The following is a 17237-nucleotide window of genomic DNA, read 5'->3' as shown; positions in this document are numbered from 1 at the left end:
TGGGTGAAGAGAAGGTTGTAGCCCTATTTAAAGGAGAAAAGGCTTACAGTATGGCCACACCTAATCTATTAAGACAGTGGTACACAAAATCTGTGAGGTCATTTCAAAATCTGGAGCAGAGTCACGGGTAGGAAAAAACAAGATCATACTTCTGTCTAGTCAGTCGTCTACACCTCCTTCGACTAGACTTGAAGGGAAGGCTAGTGATATGGGTTAGGTTTTGTGGGTCTTCAGATGAGGAAAGAAAAGGAAGAAAAGAGTCAAAGGAGGAAGGTCAATAATGACCGAAACATACTTTCAGAACAAAGGTAGGCCAATATCGGTCGATACATGCCTGCCGAACGAAGGTAGGCCAATATCGGTCGATACCTGCTTGCCGAACGAAGGTAGGCCAATATCGGTCGATACATGCTTGCCGTATGAAGGTAAGTTAATAATGACCGATGCACACTCCAAAGCAAAGATAGACCAATATCGGTCGATACATGCCTGCCGAACGAAGGTAGGCCAATATCGGTCGATAAATGCTTACCGACCGAAGGTAGGCCAATATCGGTCGATACATGCTTGCCGTATGAAGGTAAGTTAATAACGACCAATGCACACTCCAAAGAAAAGATAGACCAATATCGGTCGATACATGCCCGCCGAACGAAGGTAGGCCAATATCGGTCGATACCTGCTTGTCGAGCGAAGGTAGGCCAATATCGGTCGATACATGCTTGTCATATGAAGGTAAGTTAATAACGACCGATGCACACTCCAAAGCAAAGATAGACCAATATCGGTCGATACATGCCTGCCGAACGAAGGTAGGCCAATATCGGTCGATACATGCATGCCGAACGAAGATAGGCCAATATCGGTCGACACATGCTTGCCGTATGAAGGTAAGCCAATAACGACCGCTACATACTCTGAAGCAAAGATAGACCAATATCGGTCAAGAGGGTTCTTTCGAGCAAAGAACCCGCATAGTTCCTTCAATGAATACCTTAGAAACATGTTGAATAAAATGTTATTTTTTAACATAACAAAAATACAAACAGAAGACACATGAAGGAGAATCATACATGAATATACCGAATAGAATAATTCATGATAGAGAATATATATTTTGGCAGGAAATATGCTTTCAGCTTGTCTTGCAGGCGCTAAACGACAAAGAAGGTACATCTGGGGTACAAAAAAGATTCCTTAAAAATCATCTTCCCCAAGTACGCAGCTGATGTCATAACGAACTCTAACAAACCGGGGTCCACTTCATGACTACGGAGGTTATATGAAGTGGTATAAAAGGGGGAATCCTCTCCGTGGGCTAGGTAAGTGGACATCCCTAATTTTATGGCTACTGTTCATCTTCTTTCTTCTTCTTTCCTCGACATCAAGGGAGATCACTAACTTGAGCGTCGGAGGGCCTAGCCAGGGATTCCCACCCCGATCTTAGGTCACTGACGATAGTGTTGGTTGGTCTCTTGTGCGCAGAAAGCTTCAGGAGCTTGAAAATTCGGTTTTCTCCTATTCGGACGGGGATTTCCTCCTATTTATCAGATTTCCTACGGTGATTCTGGTTTTCTTCCGATCCGCTTTGGGTTTCTCGGGTCGAGGTTTCACCGGCATTATTCCTCGTCATTACAGTGGGTTTCCTTCTTCCGGATCTCCTACACGGTCAACTTCTCAGACAGGATCATAAATCATTCAAAATACTAAATTTCAAAATAAAATTTAATATACAATTTTCTAACATTCAAAAATAATATCTATAACATTCTGAAGAAATTTCATAAGCAACCAACAAAATTTCATAAGCAACCAACAAAATGATAACACTATTAAAACAAAGGTAGAACAATATAACATGAGATTTTCTAATCTGTTTTGACTGTTGAACTTTTGCTCCTAATCTGTTTCAAGGACCGCAGCGCTGCTACGGTGCTCTTCATGTATAAGCTTTGCATATATTTAATCTCCTCCAACTCCGGAACCCTCCCACCTGATTGTGCCGGCTTTGGCACTCCATTTTGTTCGTCGCATTCTGCTGAAATTGACAGGTTGTTGCTGGGGAAGAGGTGGTCGAGCATAGCCATACACTCCTTCACGAGTTTGTATAGGAGATCAGTTGTAAAGAATGGCTGTTGCAGCACCTTTTCGATGAAGGGCTGCCTGATAAGTGCTCCTGTTCTCTTGTCATACTTCTTCAGTATTTTCACTAGACCTGAATTCATCACAACAAGAATAATAAACCATCTAAATGAGTGCACAAATTTAAAAAAAAAAAGAACCAGAAGAAAGGACAGAACAGTTAATCAATAACACTCAGATAATTATAAACTATAATTAGGCTCTGATCATGACTATGCTAACATGAGTTTCCTTGTTAACAAATTGAGAAATAATGGTTTGGAGAAATTAACAAACAAGACATGTAATATCTAAAACAAATGGGAGAGTTTGATACCTAAATAAAATCAACCTTGTTCAGTCAATGTAAAATCAGTTAAACTGCATTGGTAGTAGGCAAATAACATAAAATTTTCTGTTGTGGAAGTTATAATGAGAGTTCAACAAATAAACGATTTATAGCATAATGAAAAAGCTAAAACGAGTTCAACAGTCAAAGTTCATGTTGTCAGCTGAATAAACAAAGATGTGCTGGAATGGTTAAAGATAAAACCATCCTCGTGCTCCTATTTTCATGGGTAATTTTTTAGTGGATCAGCCGTTTTTCCAGATCTTGCATCAGACCAGGCTTTGGCAATCGTCCGCTTCATCTCATCATCGCCTTCTTCATACATGTTCTGAAAATATATTAAAATCACTATCCGAGTTTGAATACAACAACTCAGAGGGCAATAGAGAAGCATAGAGGATAGATAGATCACCTTCATCAAATCCATAATTCCTGCCATCGGATCTTTCTCTTGGCCAAGATTTGGCTTAAGCTGCAAATCAAAAAGCCAAATAGTTCTTGATGTTCTAAGAGAACTATTGGCGAGATGAACAATGCAAACAAGAAAGAGCAAGTATGTAAAAGCCTACAGGTGGAGGGCGACACACTTAAATTTGCAAGATATAACAGAATTAGAATGCAGTATCATTCCATTTATTATATGTTTGCTCAAGGCCAAATTCTACTACTCTTTTCCAAACATATTTATGCCAACTTCAATATTATGTTCTTCATATAAGGTTTACTTGGCAAGACTACAAATGATACTAGAATGTAGAAACTAAGTTTAGGAAGAATGTAAGAAGCAGTGTACAATATTAATACGCATGAATTTAAGAAAGCAGAATCTATAATTTATGACATTATAAGTACCTTGTCTTCCTTAAAGTGCAGGTCCAGCCAGTTTACCAATTTTCTATAATTTATGCTATAAATCAGTTAAACTGCATTGGTAGTAGGCAAATAACATAAAATTTTCTATTGTGGAAGTTATAAAATTTTCCTCTGAATGCTAATTTATCATAACCTAGCAAAACAAATTTACCAAGCTACTCCAACACCCTTCTTAATCAATCTGATCAATTAGTAAACATGATTGTAGAATAAAACCCATAAATTGCCTCTGAAGCGAAAGTGCTAAGTTTATACTGGACTGAATGTAATTCATACACCATATGGATTGTTTGCAATGAAAATTACAAGTTCCAAAAAAAGAACAAAGGTTTGGAACATAAAGGGATATCAATCCATCACAACTTAGATTGTTTGGAGGATCCACAGAAGTGTATTAATTTACATGTTAGAATACTAAAAGTAAGCTACAGTGAAATATTTAATGTGTACCATGGACTACATAAGAATAGATCAAGAAAAAGTTGAATTCTTATGGAAACCTACCCGTGTAGTTAATTACGTGATCTTCTCCTTAGCCTTTACTTTCCTTTGAACATTCTTCCTTGATAGTGATCTTCAAAATTATATTAATTGTCAAGATGAATGCTATAAAACTGTTCAAACAATCACTTAGATAAAGCACAAACAATCACTTTGTTTGTGCTTCAAGATCCTACAAAGATTGAATTGCACATGGCAAAGATGTCGTCAGCCTGCAAACTTCTCACTTAAATCAATTTCCAAACATGAAATACTAGTAGCGATATTGAACTATTTTTCTAGTTGTCAGTCTTTCTTGCAAAGGATGCAGTTTAATTTTCATTGAGAGATAACATGTTGTATAAATACTTGACTAGCTGTAATATGAGTATGAAGTACTCGGGGATTAACTGTTGGAGTTATCTTTCAAATGTCGAATTAATGGAGAAGGACCTAACCTATCATAGTTTTCAAATAAAACATCTCAATAACTTGGGAAATGATGGGATAAAATGATTATCACGGTAATTTATATTAAACAAAAAGAGATTCCTACTTACATTGCAGGATAAGCCTATGAGTTTTTTGAATTAGATGATGATGCAGATTGACTACCTTTTGTTTCCTTGACATTCTCTTTCATATCAGGACAATCTTCATTTTTTGGGTTCAAGGTACTTGAATCCATCTTCTAGACCTCCTCTTTTGTGTATATAAAAATCTGACGGACCATAGCACAAAATTCCCTGCAGAAAATTATACAACACCAGTTGTCAACATATCCACTTTATACATAGAAAATGGAAGATATATATACATAAGAGAAGAATATTAGGAATGTAGAAGCATGCTTACTGCCAAGGGTCATCTCCAACAAGCATCATATCATCCTCATTATCAGTAAATACAATCATCCAATTTTTATTTGGAGCCATCAATTCTCCTATGAATTCAAATAGCTGATCTAACTCCTCGATCAATTGGTCATAACCATCAAACTTTGTCAAGTCAACAGATCTTCCAAGTGCAACACCTTTCTTATGAACCTGATATCAAAATGGAAACAGAATCATCTTCTCCAATAAAAAAGAGGTACATTCTATAGCATGACATTCTTGATCTACTAAGGGGCTGAATAGAGATGGACACTACACATTAAGTCAAATCTGAAAACGTGATTTAAAATCATTGGATCTTGCATATACACCAAAATTCAAAAAGCAAAGGAACTAGAAAGATATTAATCAGTCAGAAGCGAAGAACTAAATGGATGTTACTGCAAAAGGGAGAAATCATTTGATTTTAATGGAAGTTATCAGTTCTAGCATACGCAGCATAAAGACTGTTGAAGAGTCACAGAGAAGTGGAGGGGATCGTCTTCGCCGTCAGCGGAGGAGGCGTCAGGGTCCTTCTTGGTGAGGGCGCGGTGGGGGAGTTGCGGCTGGCAGTTGAGAAGGCGGCATATGTTTTTTGGCCGGACGGATCTGTAATAAACGATCACACAACCAAACTCAACATCCCAAACAATGTATACAATCAAGTCAGGAGTGAAGGAAGAACGTCCGGAGGTGAAGGTTCTTGCCGGAGAACCCCTCCGGCAAGGTGGAGTTGGTCGGATCTGTCGCCGAAGGTTGCTGCCCCCTGCCGAGTTGTTGCTGCCGCTCGCCGCTGGAATCTGAGAAGAAGAAAAGAGTGGACTGTATTGACTGGCCGACCGGAGGCAGTGAAAGCAAAGGAGAATCCGCCGGCCGGAGAGAAGAAAGAAGAAGGAGGCGCGGTGTGGAAAGTTGTCGCCGCTGCCCTAGCTTGGCGCGAGGAAGAGAATCGCGCGAGAAGAGGGATTCCAGGGTTCTGTTCCGTGCGTGAGGAAGAAAAGGGGAGGTGGGTTTTCTTAATGGGTTCGGGTTTTGGGTTTAAGGGGAGGAATCCAAATCCAATAACCTAGGATTAAAAGTGGGCTTTTGGATTTTGGATATTGGGTTGAGAAGTTGAGATTTCGAGTTAATGGGATCCGGATCCATTAAGAGGATGAAATTGGATTTTTGAAATTGGGTTTGAAGAGTGGACTTTTGGATTGGATTTGAATTGGAGCTCCACTTCTTGAATGAACCCTTGGATGCCTTAAGCTCTAAATCAACGGTCCAGATCGCTTTTAAATCATGATAAAAGGCTGGATCACTTAGATCTGAATGAAGGGACAGGATTTCACTGGATCTTGATCAACGGTCCACATTAATTTAGCTTGATCTTCCTCATTTGACCTCCAAATCAAGCCAAATTTGATCCGGTTCAACCCTAATCCATGGCTCTTTGAATTTCCTACAAAACCACATCAAAATATGCAATTAAATTCCACAATTTATAGAAAATTTATAATTAAGTCCAAAATGAATTCCTACTCACAAAATATAATATAAACACCAAATTAAGCTTGTGAGAAGGTAAAAATACTAAGTCTAAGAGCCAAAATAACTAATAAAAATGCTCATTATCAGTGACCTAGCCTCACGCGAACAAAAAAACTCTTTGTTCGTGAGTTTTTTTTCGTGAAGTTAAAAAAAACTATTATTTTTTTGGAATTCAACAACATTCAATAGACAACAGTTTAATAAAACTGTTGTATATTATCATGTAAGCAACGCTAAAGACAACCATTTTTTAAAATCGTTGTCTTTGATATACATTATACAACAATTTTTTAAAAATCATTGTCTTTGACATACATTAGACAACAGTTTTTTAAAAATCGTTGTCATTTAAAAAAAATTATGGTGAACAACAACGGTTTTCAATAAAACCGTTGTTAAATGGTAAAAAGACAACAGTTTCTCGAAAAACTGTTGTCTATTAGGTGTGGTTAAATCTAAAATTTCTTGTAGTGATGAAATGAGATGTGCATATCTGAAGGAGCCAAGATAAAACATTGCCTTAAAAGCTAAAACGGATGAACCAGATTCTGAGATATCACTTGACAATGGCGAAACGATGTTAATGGTAAAAAAAAAAATTAAAATTATTTAAATCTAATAAATTTAATCAAGTGCAGGGTACAAAAAGAAAAAGGAAAGTAAGATACTATCACTGCAATAAAGAAGGGCATGCCAAAGATAACTGTCCAAAATTTAAGAACAAGGGCAAAGATAAGGAAAAGAACAAGAAACCAACATAGCCTAAGTATAATCTAAAGGCGACATGGGCGACACGTCATCCGAATCAGAGATAGAAGCCCTCATCGGACTTGTGCTAGTGGCAAGTCACCAAGAAGACAAAGACGAAGCAAGCTCGTCCGAAATGAACATTAAGAGCATCGATGAAAGGGGAGCGATATCAGAAGAAAACAACACTTCAGGGGGAGTTTTAGACTGAGGATCGACAAGGTAAGTCAAGTACGGTCTCTTCCTTCTAACAAGTTATTTCAGTTTATAAATTTATTATCAAAAAATTGTTGTAAGTTAGAAAAAGAAAATAAAAAGTTAAAATTAACCTTTGTTGGTTCTTGTCAATTAGAAGCTTTCAACAAAGTAAAAATAAAAAATAAAAAATTGAAAAAGGAAATAGAAAAGAAAATTTGAAAAGTTGTGCATGCTCAAATGTTATTCCTTCTAATTTTAGAAATTATTCGAGACTTAACTGGTATCTCAAATATCATAAGGGTCAAATTAGAAAAATATCTCAGAAATATATTCCTAAGAAATTCTTGATTAATCTTGTAGGAAGGAACCTATATTGGATTCCAAAATCATATTTAAATTGATTACTTTTTTACTAAGGGCTTTCAGAGAGAAAATTAAATATTTAATTTCTTTAAAAGACTTTGACTAGAAAGTGGTTGTTGTTCCAATAACCAAGAAGGCCTAGTGTCTCGCCACAGCCTGAAAGTCAATTATTGAAATAAATGTTTAATTGATTTACTGTGAAGCATTTAACTAATGCTTTAAATTACTTGTCAAAATTTCTATTAGGAAAAGTACAATCATTAAAATTTATTTAAGTTATTCTTTAATCTAAACATTTTTTCTTTTCCGTTAGAAAATTTTCTAAGAACTAGTTATCAAAATACAATTTTTTTAAAAATTTTTGCCTAAAATCCAACTTTTTGTGAAATTTTTTTTGTTCAACCCTTGTTAATTTTTTTGTAAAACATTTATTTATAAAACTAAAGTTTTTTTGTTTTTCCTTAGACTTTAAATTTAACTTTTCCAAAGTTATTTTAAAAGTACCTTATTTTTACTATGATCAAAAGGGTGAGTAGTAAAAATTAAATCTAGGGAGAGTAGTATTTTTTACTTGAAATTTTTTTATATAATTATTATTTTTGTGATTTACCCTAACTTAACTTGGGTTTGCTCACATCAAAAAGGGGAGGATTGTAAGTACCCCGTGGTAGTTTTGATGTGATCAACCAAGTCAAGTTAGGTCCTTGTGGTATTTAACCATTGTGTCTAAGTGTGAAGGAACTTAGGAGCACAAGAAGTAGAACGAAAGATACAGCTAGTGAGAAGGATAACATGGGAGAGAGCTAACGAACTTGGTGCGTCTGAGGTACGAGGTGTCGTGGAAGAGTACGTAGGTAGATAAGAAGGAGGCGCGTGACGTTTTCGAGGCACGTGAAGTCAGAGCGGAAGTTTGTTCGAAGGCCAGAAGTTGAGTTCGGATGAGCCCTATTCCAGATAGCCAAGATCACCCAAGCAGAGCCGGAGCTGGAGAGGAAGACACGGACCTAAGTGAGCAGATCCGGAGCTGGAGAGGAAGACACGGACCTAAGTGAGCAGAGCCGGAGCTAGAACCCAGGACAAACAAGTTAACATTGTTGGAGCAATCTGGGTATCCTAGGTTTTGATGTTTGAGCAAAGGTTTAAGTTAGGTTTATTGTTGTATTTGATATGCCTTGTGAGTGTGCAGAATACAGGTACAACAAGGAGAATTCAAGTGTGATCTTGGCAAAGGAGGAAAGTCCAAAGGTGAGTCTTGGCGGTGTAAGTTCAAGTAGGTAGTCTTGGCAACGTAAGTCTAAGTGTGACTTGGTAATGGATAAAGTCCCGGAGGTGCAGCCTCTTGGCAAAGGAAGACTCGATAATAAGGACAAGTCTGAAGGAAACTTCAGAAGGTAAGGTGTAAAGGATGGGGAGGCATCCGAGAGACGCGAGGCTGATGGAGGAGGCTAAAAGGCTAGGTCTAGGTTATGCGGGCAAGGACGAGTGCATGAGAGATTGTACTCAGGGTAAAATTCTAGGTTTAGGGTTTTACTACAGTAATTACTATAGCAGTTACTATAGCAATCGACTGGTGTTTTCATCAGTCGACTGCTAGCGAACAGAATGTCTCTGTTCGCTCAACCCATGTGGAGCAGTCGACTGATACTTTTACCAGTCGACTGGTGGTTTTACTAGTCGACTGGTAACGAAAAATATAGCTAAGTGTTTCTTCCCGGACTCTATTTAATAAAGCTCGGGGTGCTTGAGCAAGGTTGACTAAAATAGAGGTAGTTAACCCCCATTAGAGTCTACAAGGTCTTCTTGAGTGATCAAGAGTTTGTACGAGTTTGTGGTGAGGTTTCTCCACCCACAAGGAGCTACTCAAGCTAGCCGGAGGTTTTTCGGGGAGTCATCCACCGACAGATCCGGATCGTCCACCTTACGGATAGCCGTGGAGTAGGAGCTTCATCTCCGAACCACGTTAAACAACGTGTTAGGTTTGCATTTTTTTTTTTTGTTAGTGTTTGTCTTGTATTTCCACTGTGCACACTAACTATTGTAGGAAGTGACGTTTTGGGTGGGACGCTATTCACCCCCCCCCCCCTTCTAGCGGCGTCAAGGTCCCAACAAACATGAGGTTAACTCTAGTATGGGTGCCAGGACTCCTTCTGGGCGCCCGGAGCACGTTTTTATTCAGAACGTGACATAGCGCGTTCCATTGCGACAGGGATAAAAGTTTATCCCCCAGGCGCCTGGAACCCCTTCCAGGCACTCCGACTAGGGCTATAAATATAGTCCTGGTTCCAAAAGCTAAAACAGAACACTTGTAATCAATTCTTTTCTTATTTAGCTTTGTAATTGTATGCTTCAACGTTGTAAGAGGCTACTCCGTCCATAGGAGAATCTTAGTGCACTTTTCAAGGTCTTAGATTAACAACCTCCCCAGTTATAATTAAGTAACTTGTTTGTACCTCTTCCGTTCTTTATTTAAGTCTCTTAATTCTTTTATAAAAGTGTAAATTTATTAAGCTATAAAAGTTCGAGGAAGGTTCATTCTTCTTTACAGGGCCATTGACTCCCCTCTAGCCGGCCGCCAAAGATCCAACAGGCGGGACTTAATACACATGAATAATTTTTTTTTAAAAAAAATCTCTAATTTATATAGATTTGAAATCATAATGTAAATTTGATCTCTAACTTTTCAGCTACCTCATTTGCACCCATTGATAGATTTTATAATTGTTATTGTTGTTCATTCAAGTTGTCATGAAAGGTAATTTTAAGACAATTGAGATAACAAACAAATAAAATATGATAAATGTTTGATTAGAGAAGTCAACTTATTTTATGTAGGATTTAACCTTATCACAATTTAGAGTATGATATTCTTGTTAAGTTAACCATCTAAAAACTGATGCATCAATTGACTTACCAGGAAATTTGAAAATAAAAAACATCTCTATATCTATCAACTAAGTATTATTAGAATTTCTAGAATATTACGATGTCTGATTTTCATATTATTAGTAAAATAATATAAGTAGAAAGAAGATACTTCTTCAACCAGATAAGCATTATATATTGACTACTCAACTCTTTCTTTGTTGCAAACATTATTATTTAATTTCCTAAAAAACCATTCAAATGGATACATCCATTTGTACTATACAGGATCACATATTCATGTCACGTAAGGTAAATGTACTAGTAGATGTTCCATTGAATTAAAAAAATTAGGAGGGAATATGCGCTCTAGCTTACATGGTATAAGAGGAATATCAATTTCTAGCCGAAGTATATTGACCATCATAATACACCTCATTGTTAAATTTCTAAAAAATAGACTCAATTCCGTAAGTTCTTGTCAAACATTATTAGGAAGTAGGTCACAGAAAGCTATTGGAATAAGTCTTTGCATGAACACGTGATAGTCATGACTCTTCATTCCAAACATCTTTAATCTGTTCATATCCACACATCGAGTCATATTTAAGACATACCCATTTGAGAATTTGATTTCTTTCAACCAACTACATAAATCTTTCTTACCATCTTTGTCTAATGTATAACAAGTCTTTAAAAATTTATTGGTTATTTCATTTTGATGTAACTCTGGTCCGTTGACTAGTTCTTTTAATTCTTATGTGATTTGCAGTGTCTTTAGTTCTTCCAAGCATATTTATCACAGTGTCGAAGATCATACATCACATCTAAATTATGTCTAATGAGTAGATACTTCCAATATGACAGATCCCAGAAAATACTCCTTTTCTTCTAATCATATTTACACATCCTAACAATGTATTTTTCTACAATATTCTTTAGAAATTTTTTCTTATTTCACTTGAAAGGTGTTCAACTGGTAAAAATTTATGGTGAACATCAAACCAAGATATATTCTCACTGGAAGATAATGAAAATGCATCAAACTCTGTTATACAATGTGAGCATGATAATTTACCAACCGTGCTCCATCTCAATAACATTGAATATGTTGGAAAATCATTGATTGTCTATAATAAGACAACATACAATGTAAACTTAGTTTTATCTGCAACATCATAAGTTACTGACTATATATCCCATAATTCATTCAGCTCAGCAATCAAAGGTTGTAAAAAAATATCTATCTTCTTTTTGTGATTGGTCGGACCAAGAATAAGTACAATAAAGAATATAAATTCATCTTGTAACGCCCCGCCTTCTACTGGCTAAGCTGTAAGGCCGGGGGTTACATTATGCTGTTGCTAAACTATTCTTAATGTGCGGAAAACTGTACTGATTAAATTCTTACTCTATTAATGACTATTACGACCTGTAAGATTAGGTTCAAAGACCTCTCCGTTGACATACATATACTAGGGAAGGAACTCACACTTCTATTTGCTCAAAAGACTGAAATGAGACCCTTCCAGCTGAAATCAAACACTCCAATCAATTGACTGATCGATTGGAGTCATCTGATCGATCCACTGGTCGATTCAGCGTGCTATTGTGAACGGAAGAACTTATGGATCGATCGACTGATCGATCCAGCTATTCCAATCAATCCAATGATCGATTCAGAAGCTCTCTGTTCACGAGAGCAATTTCCTGATCGATCGGCTGATCAATCCAGTCTGGCCAATCGATCCAGTGATCGATTCCAGAGCTCTCTATTCGCGACAGAACGCTACCGGATCAATCGGATGATCGATCCAGGAGCTTACTATTCGCAGAACAAGCTGCCCAATGGATCAGCTGATCGATTGAGGAGCCTCCAATCGATCGGCTGATCGATTGGGGTTTCTGATTTCGTATCAGAAGTCTGATTTCAGCACTGTTTCGTGCTCAAATCACATATATCAACTCTATAAGCAAAAACAAAGCTACTAGACCTATCATTACTCATGGCTAGCTAACTAAGATCATGACAATCAGTAATCTAAGCATAACTATAGCAATTCAAGACACTTAATTAACTAAAAGTGCAGAAAAGTAACACTACAAGAAATACTAAGTTCTTAAGTTGCTAGTTTCTCCAAAGATCTTTATTCCAAGTTCCTATCCACACACATCTTCATTGCATTTTCCTCCAGCCTCCGCTAATCCATCTTTTCTTTACCTTTATCTGCAGTATAAGGAAAAGAAGTATCTGTAAGCTTGGGAGCTTAGTAAGAAACCATCTACCTCACAAAACATGCATACGATGCAATTTATCTATTTGAAATATATACTGAACATGTTAGAGCATGGCATGGCATACTATCATATAAAACATAGAAATCAAAAGCTGATCATGGCAATATCTTCTAGTATCAATAAGATAGAACTAAACTGATCCAATAACTAACTAAACTAATGCTAAACTGATACAAATTCTGAACTGTAATCACATAACTAAATTGTGAAGCTTTGAAAAACTATTTATCATAAATAGATGAAAATACTAATCATGCTGCTGATGGGCCTGGCAACTGTACTTATTGTGCGCGCATCCCTAACTAGACTCGGGGTTGCAAATCTCAATTCTAGTAGGGCTACTAGGTTATCTAAACCTAGGGACGACTGTGGGAGCCCAACCCAAGGATAACTGAAGTCCAGTACAGTGCCACTGATAAAGTAAAATACTGTTTATAGCTAGTTTATCATATCTTACTTTTTTCTTTTTTTTACTAGGTTATCTGAACCTAGAACTAGGTTATCTGAACCCAGAGGCTACTATGGGAGCCCACCCATGGGACCGTAATCCCATATAAGTTGTAGCAAGGCTAAGTATGCTATAAAATTCTCCTATTGCATTTATCTAAGCTATTAAAAATGCCTATGTTGCATTTAACTGAGCTAAACATTTTATCAAACATTTGGTGTGCACTAATTCACACCCTGTGCTGAAAATCTGTATACAACTAAACTAAGGCATAAAATCATGAAAAGAGCTACTTATACTGCAAGTGAGGGGTTTCTTACATCCTGCGCTAGATTTCCTTACGATCTGATCGCTAATTTCCGGTGGAGAAGATCCCTTCGTCGATCTCCTCGCGTCTACGTGCTCTTCTCTCGGAGAGGAGCGTTCTCGTGCCAGAGTTGTCACCGGGAGGTGTTCCTACGACCCTAGGGATGGAACCCTAGGTTCCTTGGAGGTTGAGGTGCCGTGAGGTTTGGAAGAAGAGAGGGGTTCGGCGGAATTAGGGTGAGGAGAGGAAAAGCTTCCGATGAAAACTAATAACTCCTCACTTAATTTTTCCTATTTATATTAAGTGGTTTATTCGGCCAACTTAAATATAAATATAATTATTTCCCTCTTCTTTCAGCACACCCCTGCTGGGGCCTCCTGGTTACTAGAGTTTTCTATAAGACATAGGGTCTCATAGGACTCGGGTTCAATTCCCGCTTAGGCTATTTTACGTTTCTATTTATTTTTGTTACTTCCGCTACTCTAAAAATTCCATAAAAATATCCTAAAATTCCAGAAAAATAATAGAATATTTCTAAAAGTCTTTTGAGAATTTTCGGGCATTACACATCTTTCATGCACATATATGATAGTAAATTGTACGGTATTAATATAACTAGACAAGATTAATATTATTGTCCCAAATGACTAAAATCTATCTGCGAAAAGTTTCAATCTCACATATATCCATTACAAATCAGGGAAATATAGTATCAATATGTTTCCATGCAGGGGAGTCATAAGGATGACACATTACATCTCCTTCGTGCGCATGCTCATGATGTCACCTCATGTGACAAACTTGTTAGATTTTGAGGAATATCCTAAGGCAATCACCTTACAATTTTTACTAAATATAGATTCACTATTTGAGTACATATTATATATTTGATTGTCTTAAACTCATTTACTAAATGTATGCAATACAATTCATATCATAAGAGAAATTGTGATTGGATCGCAACTATTGATTATCTCTACATGTGTAATTATGAACGTATTGGAATTTTCCAAGTCGTCGAATTTTCAGACATCATCAATTCTGTAAGACTAGCACGGGTTATACTCCTTGGTTTGCCAAGTAACTGTTTTCTCACTGGTTGGAGACATTGGGATGTTAAGAGTTAAATGTGGATGCTAGTTATGGTAACTATTTCATTGGAGTGACTCGCTGTAAGACTTCATATGGTTATCTATTGTTGGTTGCTACTGGGAATATCGTACTAGTTCCCCTGTACAAAAATTTTGTACAAGTCCTGAACCATTCCTAACAACCTATTGTGTTCTTTAGAAATTAAATTTGGAATCGCAAACGGAACTTAACATTATTGATTCCAAATTCAACTTATCTGTTCTTAGTGGTTTGGACTTGGATCGCAAATGATGCTTAACATTATTGATCCAAATCCACCCATGTTACAAATTCAATTAAATATTAATTTCATAGATTGGCTTCCAGGTTAAACATGGCGAGACACTAGGCCTTCTTGGGTATGGGAGCATCCACCACTTCCTAGACAAAGCCTTTCAACGAAATTTAATATTTAATTTCCTTATAGTAACCCTAGGTTTAACTAAAAAGAACAATCAAATCACAAGTTCGAAAAACAAAAGAAACACAAAATTGAAAACATTAATTCGATAACCTAGATTCATTAGTCTCTTGTGTTTGGTATTTCAAGATCTAAATAAAAGGATGAACTAGTTATAATGTGGAAACTAATAACTAGTTATACCTTTTATAGCTTATAGACCTCACGATCTTCTGCCGTATTCCTCTTCTTATCTCGGACGTCGTGTGGGCAACGATCTACCGAGATGAGAATCCACCCAAGATTCCTTCTTCTCCAAGCAAGTTTCGGCCACCACAAGAACTCCAAGAGAAGATGAGGTTCGACAACCACCACCAAGCTCCAAGGGATGCTAGAAACAAAACCTCCTATCTCTCCTTCTTCCTCTAACAAAATCCTGCCACCAACCAAAACCCTTGAGATGAAGATGTCGCTGGCCAAGGAAGAAGAATAGGAGATGGAGAGGAAGAGAGGGGCTGGTCACCAACCAAGGAAGAGAGAAACCAAAGAAGATATCTTGTTATAAGGTGAGGCACCTCTACCCTCTCTTTTATATTCCTTGGTCTTGGCAAATAAGGAAAGTTTTATAAAAACTTCCTTATTCTCTTTGCCAATGAAAAGAAAGTTTAATAAAATTTCCCTTTCAAACTATATATGGTCGGCCACCTTAATCCCTCCAAACAAGGAAAGTTTTAAACACAAAATTAAAACTTCCTAATTTATTTCCAGAAATTTTTAAAATAAAAATCTCTCTTTTAAAAATTCCCTTCATGGTTGGTCATAAAAGGAAACTTTTATAAATTAAAATCTCTCTATTAAAACATGTGGATGATTTACAAAAAGAAAAATTTTCTCTAAAATTTAAATTTTCCTTTCAATCTACAAATAAGGAAAGATATCAAATCTTTTCTCTCGATCTTTTGTAGAAACTATAAAAGGAAAGATTTAATTTAATTTAAAATTCTCTTTTAAATCATGAGGATGGTTACAAAAAAGTAAAGTTTTATCAAAAATTAAAATCTTCCTTTTAACTGCAAATAAGGAAAGATATCAAACCTTTCACTTAATCTTTTGTAAAAAACTATAAAAGGAAATATTTAAATTTTAAACTCTCTTTTAAAATCATGGCTTCCACATAAGAAAAATTTTAAAAAATAAAAACCTTTTAATTTATTGTGGTCGGTCACACCAAGCTTGAGTTCAAGCTAGGGTCGGCCACCTCTCACCTTGGTTTGGCCGACCCTAGCTTGGGCTCCAAGCTAGGCTTGGTCGGCCACCTTAAGGTGGGTATGAGTGGGTATAACACTTTATAAATAAGAGGCTACGATAGGAACCGAGAGGAGGAATTGGTTTTGGTCTCCTAATGAACTTGAGCTTCCCGTGTTCTCCCCGAACACACAACTCGAGTTCATCAATAATAACTCATACCACTAAAGAGTTATTATTGAACTACCACACCAATCCCATATTACTATATGAGCTCCTTCTTATCATGAGTGTATTAATCTCCCTGTGTTTAAGATATAAAATATCCACTAATTAAATAAGTTACTGACAACTCACTTAATTAATATCTAGCTCCAAGAGTAGTATCACTCAACCTTATTGTCATGTCGGACTAAGTCCACCTGCAGGGTTTACATGACAATCCTTATGAGCTCCTCTTGGGGACATTATCAACCTAGATTACCAGGACACAGTTTCCTTCTATAATCAACAACACACACTATAAATAATATCATTTCCCAACTTATCGGGCTCTTGATTTATCGAACTAAATCTCACCCATTGATAAGTTAAAGAAATAAATACTAGATATATATGCTTGTTATTATATCAGGATTAAGAGCGCACACTTCCATAATAACAAAAGTCTTGTTCTTTTATTAAGTCAGTATAAAAAAAAACTTACCTTAAATGGTCCTGCTTGTTAGAGTGTATTCTAAAAGTCTAGCTTTTTGTAAACATTTATATTTGAAATAAAAGAATCACATTGGTCAAATGTCTACATTTATTTGTTAAGTGTAGTTGTTCAATTAATTTATATTGTAAATAACATGGTGTGTGGTGTCACACACAGAAGATTGTATTATCAGTTCTTTATAAATTATAAACAGTTGCTCATGACTAAGATGGAAAGGAACAAACCATTGGAATAGTCGTAGTGTAATTAGGTATTAGTTTATCTTGACTAATAAATTACACTAATACAC

The 17237-nt window shown here is 36.5% G+C and overlaps 2 long non-coding RNA genes across 2 annotated transcripts; both read right to left on the bottom strand.

The window, feature by feature from the left end:
* Positions 1-2172: 2172 nt before the first annotated feature.
* Positions 2173-3316, bottom strand: LOC122054115. Its single transcript, XR_006132567.1, has 3 exons — positions 2883-3316; positions 2459-2798; positions 2173-2215 (listed from the first exon to the last, which is right to left on the bottom strand). It is a non-coding gene; the product is annotated as an uncharacterized LOC122054115 (long non-coding RNA).
* Positions 3317-3952: 636 nt separating this feature from the next.
* Positions 3953-4946, bottom strand: LOC122054116. The gene is made up of 3 exons (XR_006132568.1): positions 4679-4946; positions 4384-4569; positions 3953-4016 (listed from the first exon to the last, which is right to left on the bottom strand). It is a non-coding gene; the product is annotated as an uncharacterized LOC122054116 (long non-coding RNA).
* Positions 4947-17237: the final 12291 nt, after the last annotated feature.

Source organism: Zingiber officinale, chromosome 3A, assembly GCF_018446385.1.
Source record: "Zingiber officinale cultivar Zhangliang chromosome 3A, Zo_v1.1, whole genome shotgun sequence".
Lineage (NCBI taxonomy): Eukaryota > Viridiplantae > Streptophyta > Magnoliopsida > Zingiberales > Zingiberaceae > Zingiber > Zingiber officinale.
Note: the sequence above shows the minus strand (reverse complement) of the source record. Positions and strands in the feature narration are given on the sequence as shown.